This window comes from Agelaius tricolor, unplaced genomic scaffold (assembly GCF_023055355.1).
Source record: "Agelaius tricolor isolate 1412-34295 unplaced genomic scaffold, bAgeTri1.0.p SCAF_27, whole genome shotgun sequence".
Classification (NCBI taxonomy): Eukaryota; Metazoa; Chordata; class Aves; order Passeriformes; family Icteridae; genus Agelaius; species Agelaius tricolor.
The window spans coordinates 7,486,508-7,499,892 of record NW_027269287.1 but is presented as its reverse complement, the minus strand read 5'-3'; the positions used below and the strand labels follow the sequence as shown (position 1 = coordinate 7,499,892).

General features: G+C 43.5%; 1 protein-coding gene across 6 annotated transcripts in view; it reads left to right on the top strand.

Moving 5' to 3' along the window:
- ARB2A (ARB2 cotranscriptional regulator A) overlaps positions 1–13,385 on the top strand; it is a 262,424-nt gene that overhangs the window by 239,131 nt on the left and 9,908 nt on the right. The window lies entirely within an intron of this gene.

Here is a 13,385-nt window from a genome sequence, read left to right as displayed (position 1 = left end):
GTTCAGCTGTGAGCTGCTTGCAGTGAGATTCGTGTCTATAGATGCTCAAAAATTCCTCCTTGGAGCTTGGGGCTCTGTAAAGTTCTTTTCTGTTAATGAGATTAATTCCTTATTGATACTTTTAAAAATAGCCATTAGTCTTTAAATACCTGGGGGTTTTTATCCAAACACTTAAAACTTCTTTCACTGCCCATGTAATAGCCAATATACATTTCAAAGCAGTGTATTACGGGAGTTTCCCATATTCAAATTGTGTTACATTCTCCTTCATTTACTCATTGTACTGCATTGAAATGAAGTTATTTCACGTTTTGTTGCAAAAGCCTCATCTGTTTGGACCGGTTCTCTCTACTCCCAGGCAATAGCTGCTGGTCAACAGAGGCGTCTGGTAGAGAAATGCGCAAGTGATGCTCAAGGGCAGCATAACACTCTCTGCAAAGTCAACACAAGCTGTACCAGAGCAGCACCAGTAAGCACCATCCCCCCTCAGTTTCGTCTGAACCATTTTGACATCGACTAAACTGAATGTCCTTAACTTGTCCCTTCAGCATGCATGCTTCAAATATTCTCCTAATACAGTTTTCTGTGTGTAATTTGTTTTCTTCAACCACAATAAGACTAAGAAAGGCAATTTTATCATGTGATGTTCTGTGGCTGCATGTCAGAGTTGGAGATTTCAGACATGGAGTTTGAGCTCAGACGCACAGGATGGTGAAGCAAGGTAAAGGTGCTGAGAGTATTAGTGCAGTAGATTGTTACCTTCTCTGTAACCCACAGCCAAGGGAGAATGAAACATTGGCAGTTTTGTCTTTGCCTGGAGAGACTTGAGTCTCCCATAGGGCAGCTCTTACCTAGTTTGGAGCGTCATGAGTCATGTGCCACTGTGCCTCTCCTCCCCTCCATGTCTCCCCTGTCCCTGCTCTGCCCAGACTGTCTGCTGTTCCTCAGGTCTGCCTCCTAACCTCTTTTTGCTGCCAGTTCCCTGCTTTTCAAGGTCTTTCCTTCTCCTGCAGAGGTGTTCCCTTCACCTTCCTTGGTGTTCCTATGCCACTTCTTTGATCTTTTTACAGTCAACCTCATGTCTTGATTCACTTGCCCTGCTCCCCAGAGACTAGATCTCCTCTCTATTTAATTAGGCCGCTTTTTTCCCCTTCTCCCCTTGTTCTGCCTGCATTTGGAGCCCAAGACAGAGTGCTGTCTGCATGTAGTTCCTGTGCCTGATGCCACATTAGAGTGCAACATCTGGGAGCAGCAGTGGCAAAAAAAAAGTCTGGCTTAGCCCTGTAGACTCTGGTCAAACAGCATCTTCAGAATCTTTGGCCACTTAGACTTGCAGATTCTGGGGACTCTGTGCTGAGCATATGCTAATGAGTTTTTACAAAGGCTTGTGACTAGGCAAAAAGCTGGCTGTTTTTTCATGGGAATTGCAAAAAGACTCCAGGGATCTTACCTTCCAAATTTCAAACTGTGAAGAATAGAGACAGAGGAGCTACTCAGCAAAATTCTTGTAAGACCTTTTTTTATTTTTTTGTTTGTATCATTTTTTTATTCCTCCCAGCAGGGCCAAAATATGTTTTCCCTCAGTCTTATTTCCTGAAGTGCCTAAATCCTCTTGCTTGAAATGTAAAAAAATAATAATAATCAGCCTAAGGCAGAGATGGAGCCTGGGAATTTTCATCCCAAATACTTAGCTTAGCAAAATATATAAACAACTGAAAACAAGCTCTTATAAAGGGAAGTATTGAGATCCCAAACTACAGAGGACTTGCTTGCTTATACACAAAAGTCAGATAAGATTTCCTCTGTGATCCATTTGGGATACGAAACTCAATTAAAAAGAATCCACTTTTCCTATTTCAGAAATCCACCTTAAGTAATGGGTGTCATAAGGAAACATTTGATTTCAGCACTTCTCAGGCCATACCAAAGCTGTTGCAACCAGTTGATTTGTTAAGTATGTCACAGATTTATTTTATCAGTTTTCTTGTGGGATTTTGTGGGGTTTTTACTGAATCTCTTTTGTGAAATATAATTTAAGTACTTACATGCATTTTAGAAGTACAGCCCAGTCAGCATTGTACAAGTTGAGCAGTAGGATTCCTTCAATGCACATCTTTAGTATCTCCTGGGCATTTCAAATATGAAAATGATAGATGAGGTTATTCTTAATTTAGACCAGTAGCAAACTTGTTTCCTACCAGCATCCTTGGTCCTAGGCTTACAGGGCAAATCCTGATGCTTCCACCTATTGCCATGGTAGTAGATGAGATGTGGTGTTTCTACCACAAGTGGATTTACATGCCCCATTTCTCTTGCTGTGAAAGAGCAGGAGCACCTTGTCAGTGTGCAGCATGGGGCATGGTGTCCTTCATGCCAAGGCTCTGTGAAGGCTTCTGCAGCTGCAGAAGGCATGACCTTGGTGAGCAGGCTTCACTGTTCCTCTTGCAGCTGCAGAGGAGCTGCTGTTGCAGTCCAGTTTTGCTAAAAGTAGTTTGGCATGGAAGCAGGTTTGCCTTGGGGTGTGAGTTCTTTGCAATAAAAAGCAGCAAATCTTTTTGACCACACTCATTGTTCCCACTGCAGATGCCAAGATGCACAGACCTCAGCATGGCAGAAAGTTTCCTGAGCTGCCTGGCTGCTGCTTTCCCCAGCTTTGCAAAGGAGAGCAAACCCTACATTTACAGTGCTGTGTCCCCTCAGCAGTCCTTCCTCAGAGGAAGTCTTGTAGGCTTTGAGTGTGTGTCCGAATGCAGATGTGGAATAGCAATTCTGAAACTTGTGAGAATGGAATATTTGCACTGTAAAACTTCATTTGGAAAGTAACAATCGTGGCTGCAGAGACACTGATGTGAAGTGTTTGTCATTCTGGAACTGTAAAACATGATAAAACATACGGGAATGTTGTTGACTTCAAGGTCTTTGCTTTTTAGTCACGCATAGACTCTTCACTTTTCACAACAGAGTGAAAAAAATGTTTTCTTAATTTAATATTGTGGTTGTAGTGTTTCCTTTATCCTCAGACTAACAGGAAATGTTCAAGCCACAGCACAAGTTTTCCTGAAGTGTTCACATATGAGCTCCTCTCTAACCTCCCTCTACAGGAGATAGTTTTCATATTATCTCATTGCAGGATTTTATGAGCAATGACTGTCAAACTTTAGGTGTCTATGCATTTGTGCATATTGGTCTTATTTAGACAAATTTCAGCTCCTGCCTCAATCCTTGTTTTTATGATGAAGTCTCTTCCCTTATGTGTCAATAGTTTGCTTTAAAATCACTTGAAAAAATTCAGCGTATGGTACTTCAGACAAATTAAACCAAAATGGAGCAATAAGTACTAAATATTAAGAGATATGCATGGGCCATCAACAAAAGAACTCCCCAATTGTATTTAAGTGATTTTCTTCATGCTTTTTTAATGTAATATTTGTAGGCCAGCTGTGGCAATAACTAATAGTTTTAATGCAAGATGACATAACTCCAGTTCAGTGATTCTTCAGAGAGAAACTACCTTGACTACCTTATTTTTATTTTGTTCTAATTTTGTGAAAAAACAAAACTGAGGTTCTTGATGAAAGAAAAAAAAATTTGAAACATCGAATTTTGAAACTCATTTAAATATTTCATCTATTTTGCACTTCCAAATATACTTTCCTGGCAGTTTCTGTTTCTATTCCCAGTTCCCAAGGTTTAACCATCTTTCTGAATAGAAGAAATTGGCATTTTCTTTAGAACTACTAAATGCATGGCAAAAAATCTCTACCATGACACAAGGATTTTTCTTGATTTTTCCACAGTCTGTCTCAGCAGCCCTGGTTCTGCTGGAAGATTCCACATGGAAAGATCAGTTATTAGAACAATACTGTATTTTGAAGTGAAAATTGCATTTGCAAATACAAGGCAAATGCATTGTTTTCTGTCTTTGGATGTTTGGGGGTTTATTATTCCTCTGGCTGGTGAGGAAATCATAAATTGTTTCTTCAACGTCGAAGTGACTGTGTCAGCTTGAAGATGCAGCTTTGGAGCTTGATGTTACCTATTGTATTATTTTTTTAAAGGGTAATAGTGAATATTGTATTATTTTTTTAAAGGGTAATAGTGAAACAAATATGGTCTCCCAAATTAAGCTTATTTAGTTAGTGTAGCATTTAAATGGAATGGTTAGAAACCTTACAACTCAGTAATTGGATGTCTAAAATTGGATTATCAGAAAAACTCTGATTTTTGAGTTGTTTTGTGTCCTGGTGTGTTTTCCCTCTGGCTGTAAAGCAGAACATTAATTGCAGTTTCTCCAGGAGAAGCCCCTATCTGTTTTCATCCCACTGACTGCTGGGTCTCACTAAGCTTTCTCCAGCCACATCTCAGGAATGGGGCCCCACCAGTCACACAAGCAAACCCACAGTAAATATCCACAGCTCTAAAGGATTTATTTGGTTGGGGTGCTTTTTTTCCTTAATATGAACTTAATATTTCCCTTCACATTCATCCCAGACTTTTGAGTTCTCCCTTCTACTGTTGGCAGACCTACCTCCCACACTGAAGTTCATGTCTGACTCCCATAGACAGGGATGTCAGGAGAGCTGTTGGCAGAGGTCAGCACATGCCAGCACACAACATGCCTTCTCATCTTATCTGCCGTGCGCCTGCCTTCAGCTTCACTCTGCCCGTGCCTCACTTCACTGCCTCCCCCACCTGATGCCTGTCTTGAACTCTTTGCCGCGTGACTGGCTTGCTGCCCTTGCATCCTGAGCATCACCCATGACTGATTTTGGGTGGTGCTGTTCAGAAGAGGTGGGAAGCAAGGCACATGCACTGTGCATTTCCAGGCAGAGCTGCTGTCTGCTGTAATAAGGAGGAGGGTTAAGCAGGGAGGGAATGCAGCTTTATGATCATTAATCTCAAACAGTCCCTCTAGTGACATCTCTGAGGTTAAGTCAGAGGAAGTGTGATATTATTAAGCTTAGTTAAATTTAGTGTAATTCACACCTGCAGAGCCTTTTTTGAATTAGTGTTTAGTCTTAAATTGCCAGTTTCCATGATATAGGGACTTTATAATATCCCGCACTAAGCCTTGATGTGTTATGAATTAGAGTGCAGAAGCCTAAAATCCAGATGACGTATGAAAACCCCTCAAGTTTCTGAGTACTTCTGAGACAAATATGCAAGTAATTTAGTTTGCAACACTAAGCAGGGATGGTACCCCTACAAAAAATTATTTCCTTCTTTATTTGTTTGCACAGCGTAGGTGTGGAAATAGGGTCACTGGAGATCTCTTTTGCAAAGCCCTGTTTATGAGCTGTGGTTTTTACCCAGTGCAGTTGATCCTTGCCACACATTTCATCTCATCAGGCTGTAATAGGTGCAGACCCGTATTGATTACCATGACTTGTGGGAGAGAAAAATCTTTGCACTTCAAATTTGGTATAAATTATAAATAGCATCTCCAAAGGCTGTGAGTCACACAAGTGTCACTTCTCTAAGACAGCGATATGTAAAGCTGTTGTTGTAGAGGTTATTAATTTTATGATTGCAGCACAGGTGCACTTGACCCACAGCAATGATCATTGTCCATAAAATCCCACCATCTGGGTTCAGTCACCTGCCTCCTTCAAGAAGGGTCATTAACAACACCTAGCAAAGGTTATGCTAATAAAAGAAAGTTAATTCCCACTATATTGGTGTAAATTCACTGGAAATCACAGAATCACAGAATTTCTAGATTGGAAGAGACCTTTAAGATCATCGAGTCCAACCCATGTTCTAACACCTCAACTAGATCATGGCACCAAGTGCCACATCCAGTCTTTTTTTAAATACATTGAGGGATGGTGACTCCACCACCTCCCTGGGTAGATGATTCCAGTATTTGACCACTCTTTCTGTGAAAAACTTCCTCCTTAATTCTAGCCTGTATCTCCCTTGGCGCAGCTTGAGACTGTGTCCTCTTGTTCTGTCTGTTGTTGCCCGGAGAAAGAGACCGACCCCCAGCTCACCACAGTCACCCTTCAGGAAGTTGAAGAGAGTGGTAAGGTCACCTCTGAGTCTCCTTTTCTCCAGGCTGAACAACCCCAGCTCCCTCAGTCATTCTTCATACGGCTTGTGTTCCAAACCACTCACCAGCCTCGTTGCTCTCCTTTGGACACGCTCCAGCATCCCAACGTCCCTCCTGAACTGAGGGGCCCAGAACTGGACGCAGCACTCAAGGTGTGGCCTCACCAGTGCTGAGTACAGGGGAAGAATGACCTCCCTGCTCCTGCTGGCCACACTATTCCTGATACAGGCCAGGATGCCATTGGCCTTCTGGGCCACCTGGGCACACTGCTGGCTCATGTTCAGCCGACTGTCAACCAGCACCCCCAGATCCCTTTCCTCCTGAGCACTGTCCAGCCACACCGTCCCCAGCCTGTAACGTTGCAGGGGGTTATTGTGGCCGAAGTGCAGGACTTGGCACTTGGACTTATTGAACTTCATCCCATTAGATTCTGCCCATCCATCCAACCATTCCAAGTCCCTCTGCAAAGCCCTCCGTCCCTCTAACAGATCGACACATGCTCCCAGCTTAGTATCATCTGCAAATTTGCTAATGAAAGACTCTAAATGATGACTCCCTCATCCATGTCATCATTAAAAATATTAAACAGAACTGGCCCCAGCACAGACCCCTGAGGGACACCACTGGTGACTGGTTGCCAGCTGGATGCAGCACCATTCACCACCACTCTCTGGGCCTGGCCATCCAGCCAGTTCCTAACCCAGCACAGAGTGCTCCTGTCCAAGCCATGGGCTGCCAGCTTGTCTAGGAGTATGCTGTGGGAGACAGTGTCAAAGGCCTTGCTGAAATCCGAATAAACATCTACAGCCTTCCCTGCATCCACTAGGCGGGTTACCTGGTCATAAAAGGTAACCAGGTTGGTCAAACATGACCTACCCCTCCTAAACCCATGCTGACTGGGTCTGATACCCTGGCCATCCTGTAAATTCTGTGTGATGGCACTTAATATGAACTGTTCCATTATCTTGCCAGGTACTGAGGTCAGGCTGACTGGTCTATAATTACCAGGATCCTCCTTTGCACCCTTTTTATGAATGGGTATCACACTGGCCAGCTTCCAGTCATCCGGAACCTCACCAATGAGCCAGGACTGTTGGTAAATGATGGAGAGTGGCTTTGCAAGCTCGTTTGCCAGCTCTCTTGTTACCCTGGGGTGGATCCCCTCTGGTCCCATAGATTTATGAACATCCAAGCATTTCAGTAGTTCTTTGACTGCCTCCTCTTGAATAATGGGGGGACCATTCTGCTCCCTGACACCATCAACCATTCCAGGCAGGCAGGTGTCTTGAGGGAAAGTCATCTTCCCACTAAAAACTGAGGTAAAGTAGGCATTAAGCACTTCTGCCTTCTCCTCATCTGCAGAGAGGAGTTCCTAAGTTCCCTCCTTTGTCCAGTAAAGAACAAAGGCTGGTCTTACCCTTCCTTCTAGCATTAAGGTATTTGTAAAAACATTTTTTATTATCCTTTACAGAAGTCGCCATGCTAAGTTCAAAATGAGCTTTCGCCTCCCTAATTTTTTTTTTCTGCATGCTCCTGCAGCCTTCTTGAATACTTCCTTAGAGACCTGACCCTCCTTCCAATCCTGATACATCCTCTTTTTATTCCTAAGTACCTCCGAAACCTACTTGCCTAGCCAGGCTGGACGTTTACCCCGTTGACTGATCTTTCAGCACACAGGGACAGTCTTTTCCTGTGCCCTCAAGATCTCTGTTTTGAGGCATGCCCACCTTTCCTGAACTCCTTTGTTTTTAAGGGCTGTTTCCCAAGGGACGCTCTGAATAAGTCTCCTAAACAGGCCAAAGTCTGCCCTCCGGAAGTTCAATGTAAGAGTCTTACTGGTGCTCCTCCTGACTTCACCAAATATTGAGAACTCTATTATTTCACTCTGCCCCAAGCGACCTCCAACCACCACATCTCCCACCAGCCCATCTCTATTTGCAAACAGCAGGTCTAACATAGTCCCTCCCCTGCTGGGTTCACCCACCAGCTGTGACAGAAAGTGTCCTCCATACATTCTAAGAATTTTCTGGACTGCCTCTTTACTGCTGTATTAAGTTCCCAGCAGATGTCTGGTAGGTTGAAGTCACCCACAAGAACAAGGGCTGATGAACTTGAAACATTACCTAGCTGCTTATAGAATAAGTCATCTACCTCTTCTTCCTGGTTGGGTAGACGATAACAGACTCCCAGTAGGGTGTCAGCCTTGTTGGCCTTCCCCTTAATTCTTACCCATAGGCATTCAACTCCATCTTCCTTAGTTTCAATTTCTACAGCATCAAAAGTCTGCTTAATATAAAGGGCCACCCCTCCTCCTCTTCTTCCTTTCCTGTCTCTTCTGAGGAGCTTGTATCCACCCAGTGCAGCACTCCAGCTATGTGAGTCACCCCACATGTTTCCGTGATGGCAGCTACATCATAGGTCTGCAGTTGCACCATGGCCTCCAGCTCTTCTTGTTTCTTGCCCAAGCTGTGTGCATTGGTATACATGCATCTCAGCTGGGCTACTGACTTCGCCCCTGACTTAGCCTTGCAACCCTTGGGCCTGCTTCCAGATAGCTCAGCTGCTTCCCCTTCCCCCTTCAAACCTAGTTTAAAGCCCTTTCAATGAGGTCTGCCAGTTCATGAGCCAAAAACTTTTTGCCCTTAACAGAGAGATGTACCCCATCTGGTTCTAGCAGAGCAGATGCTGTAAAAGTTTTCCCATGATCAAAGAATCCAAAATTTTGCTGATGACACCAACACTTAAGCCACTTGTTGATGATGCGGATTCTCCTGTTTCTTTCTTCATTTTCCTCCGCCACCAAAGGGACTGAGCAGAACACTACCTGTGCTCCTGCCCTATCAACTACCTGCCCCAGTACCCTGAAGTCCTTTCCAATTGCCTTGACACTCCTCTTTTCAATCTCATCACTGCCAGCCTGGAGTATCAGCAGTGGGTAATAATCAGAAGGCTGAATCAGCCCAGCAAGTCTCACAGTGATATTTTGTACCCGGGCCCCAGGGAGGCAACAGACCTCCCTGTAGGATGGGTCTGGTCAACATATGGGGCCCTCAGTTCCCTTCAGAAGGGAATCACCTACTACGATTACCCTTCTTTTCTTCTTGATGTTAGAGGTAGTGATCCATCTTACAGATGAATCATAACTGGGGGGTTCACAGGGCAGACAATTTTCTCCTAAATCATCTAGTTGGGCCTCTAGATCCAGGACCTCATACCTATTCTGAAGTGGTACCTGGCTGGATGATGGGGATGGGGAGGAGTTTTTGCTATTACCTCCCCGAATGGGGACCCATTTCCACTCCTCTTCATCTACCGGGTGCCCTTCTATTGCCTGAGAGTGGGAGGCATATAAGTCCTCAGTCTCTCAGTCAGAGGCCTCCCTTAAAGATGGGAGAGCTCCACCAGTCAATTTTCCTTTCACTTTCCCTGATACTCCTTAACCTTTCAACTTCCTCCCTAAGCTCAGTCACCAGTGAAAGGAGGTCGTTCACTTGTTCACACCGCAGGCAGGTCTCCTCCAACACACTCCCTGAAGCCACTGATAAGCTCAAACATTGGGCACAGATGGGTCTGTACAGACACATCCTTTTTGGAGGGCTCGACTTGGTCACTTACACTTGTACCAGCCACAGTTTTTGACCGTGTAGAAACCATTACTAACAGACACCTCAAACACAACCAGGCAGCAGAAAGACCTCAAAGAACACAGAGGACTCCTTACTAGCAAGAGAGATGGCAACCCTGCCTGCTTGCCCTGCCTGCGCAAACTGCCGCGCAAACTGCCTTGTATACGCCCCAGAGACTCACCACACCCCTGTTTGCCCGCTCCAGGTCACCACACTCCCCAGAGGCCTCTTACAATCAGCCACTCAGCAGCAACACAGGAAGCTCCACCCCTAGTTCCTCACTGATTCACAATGGCAATCCACTCACCTGCTCACAATCTTCTCTATCACCATCTTCTCACCATTTTTCTCACTAGTACAGCTTTGCAGACACCTGGAAGTGGGTCATATAAGTCCTAGATGCCAAGGATGGGGGAATGTAATACATGTATATATATAAACAGCAGTTGGTGTGATGCAAACAAGAAAAATTTATATGGTATGGGTTAGTCGTAAATTACTTACTACAAGTGCACAAGGGTTATTCACACATCAAATATACAAATTTTTATTTTTTCCAGAAATTTATTTATACTTACTTGGCATAACTAAAATTTTATCAAACTTTAGGGAATTTGTTCTTTACTCCCCAAACATGATTTTTAAACTCCATTTGTTAATTGTTGTTTGTATTCTGGTGGCCCAGCTTCATCTCCCATGGCATTTTACAAACTCGGATATGTTTCCTTTCCATTAAATCATTAAGAAAATGCCCTGAATTTCCCATGAAACTATCATTCTCACCTAGGAGATAAACATCTCATTTCTCTGATCCTGCAGAGTAGGGCAACTGCAGTTTCAGATTTGTCCTCTTTTTCTGTCCTCACCACTACATCTGGGTAGTAGGGTCATCTTGTGTTCAGCTTTTTTTAATACTTGCCAAATACTTGTCTGACTTGCCAGTCAGGTCTGGGAAAACATGGAGAAGAAAGATGTGTTGGATGCCAGCAGCTGGAAGACAAAGGTGTTTGTGAGGAGAAACTGGATGGGTGCACTAGCAGTGAGGTAGAGGAAGTCTTCCTGAAATGGCTGAAGCAAAGTCAGAAAAAGGCAGAAATTGGTGGGCCATGAGAGCAGGACAGCTGAGATCAGTGTGTGGATGAGATGGAGCAAGATCAAAGCCAGGCACTGAACATGAGTTCAAGGAGAGCTGCCAGGTGAGCAAGTTATAGAAGAAGAATTCAGAATCGGATTTCCTGGAGAAACAGGTGTTCTGGAGAAACAGATGTCCCAGTTGGATGAAAAACAGGCAAGGAGTAGGAAGAGATTCATTTGAAATGAAGCCTTAGGAAGGAGATTAAAGGGTATTCCTGCCACTGTGGCTTGGACACATACTTAGCATTATGGGGCAAGGGGAGAGGGGGACATGGAAACACTGTATCTGCCTGACACCCTTGGGAATATTTTCACTGCCAAGCCTGATGTGTTTCTGTGCATGTACAGAAGTGATATCATTATGAGGTGCAAACTTTAAGGTCAGGAGTTGAGGTGTTTGTGGAGCTTAGACACCTCAGGGTGTGGTGAGTGACTGAATTGGGATTTTCAGCATCACTTGGATTTAGGCTCTTCAGTTTCACCTCTCTTGATGTAGGGAAGTGAATCCTTTGCGGCAGGTGGTGGCTTCTGAAGTTGGTCTCCAGCAAAAGCAGGAAAGCAGATCAACAGCCCTATCTTAGCCCACCATTTGCTAACCCCATTTCCACCATCCTGCAGGAGCAGCCATCAGAAGGGGAGGATCAGGTGCAGATGAAGTTAGGTTTCCCATAGGACCAAAGTTGGCACTGTAGAGGTAGCACTTGGATTCTTGAGGTTTTTTTCATTTTACCTGTCACAGGATTAGCCTCTGAAGACAAATCAAGGGGAAGTGCCTTTTCTGTGACTGCTCCAGGACTAGGGAGAGGATGAATGGCGCCAGTGGCACATTGGAGGAGTTTAATTGTGTAGAGTCAGGTTAGGTTAGGCTAGGTTAGGTTAGGTTAGGTTAGGTTAGGTTAGGTTAGGTTAGGTTGGGGCCAGCCAGAGGCAGTAGTCCCAAGATGAAGCAGATGGGTTAGTGAATACCATTGTACCGGGGAAAGTGCTCTGGATTTGGATTGACTGTAGTCTTTTGTCTACATGGATACAACAGGACACTATAATCAAAGTAAAAAATTCAGGAGGAAAATATGCTTTTGAACTATTTCTTATCTAGAAGATTTAAACATTTTCCACTGTGGGAAGGGAGAGTTAGTGTAATCATTGAAGGCTTGCAAGGTATGAATTCAGATTCTCACTAAAATCATAAAAACACACTGGCTGTTCATGTGTTTCATGCCCCATGATGTTCTCATTGCAGCTTGTTCCTTAGACACAGGCTCATTCCTGTCCCCTAGAAGACCTTATTTACTTCCACAACTGCTGTGTCAGCATCTACACCAGTCTTCAAGCTCTGCTTCTGGTGTGAAAGAACAGAAAATTATATTCTGCTACTTTATTTTAAAATTGCTTTAGTGTAATTTGTTTGTGTGTTCAAAACTTCACAAATTGGCAATTAGTATGTGCTTATCCTGCTAGTGATTAAGAACCTTTTTACGTCTTTAGTGTATGGGGTGTCTCTTCTGTCATGTTAACATGTTTTAAAGCTTTGCTGCCTCTCCTAGCTGCTCTTTGGTGCCCGCATTGCCATTTCCATGGTGTTGCATTGGCTGCTGTGTTTTTGGAAAGTGCAAAACTGTGTTGGTTTATGCCTATGCTGCTGGTACATCCAGATGTTTGATGGCACAATTACTATTTAGAAACAAATAATCATAAAATATCATTACAAAGAGGAGCTATTTTCTAAGCAGCTGGTTGTTTCCCTTGTCCTGGTATCACTGTAGAATTTCTTGCATTAGTAGAGTTCTCACAAGATAGCAAGAGTGTATATACTTCAGGTCTCTGCCCCATGGGCAGTAAAAAGCTGTGGGATTTTGGAATAAACTCAGATTTAAAAATCAGCCCTTGGGTATTTAAGATTAAAGTAACTTGCAGGAATTGCTGCAGAATGTTTTAAATTAGTTTAAATATAGTTTATAAAACCTGTATGCTTGTTAACATCGGCAGCATTGCTGTGTGAACAGAGCCCTGCTGTGGGCTCAGCAGAGCTCAGGTCCATTCCTCATTTTGGCTGAGCCACTTGGTTTGCAAAAGCACAGTAATGATGACTTTTCCCTTACAAAACTCTGTTAGATGCGTCTTTACAAAGAAGTGAGGAGAAGGGGGTATAACTGATGGCTTGCATCATGCTGCAGCGTGTTAAGATCTGTCAGGTATATTAGTATTTTTCAGGTTTATAACCTGTGGAAGCTGTGAGGCTTGAACAGTTGGTTTTCAGTGGTTTCACCCAAGAAGCCTTGTGGTTGTAAGTTCTCTCATAAAGTGACGAGTTCTGAGCAAGTCGAAACTTTCTTTATTTAAAAGCCAACTTTCTCCTAGTTGAGAAAATAATTGTTTCAAATGCTATCTACTTTATTTGTGCTCTTGCTTGCAATTTTATATAGATGTTTTCCCTAATTCATGATAGAAAATATTCTTGGGCATTTAAGAAATTGTCTCACTAACATGTATTATTCAAATGCTTCAGAGCTACTGTGAAGTACCTTGCTAATACAATCAATTTTAGATGTTGCTTAGATAAAGCCAATGAAGTC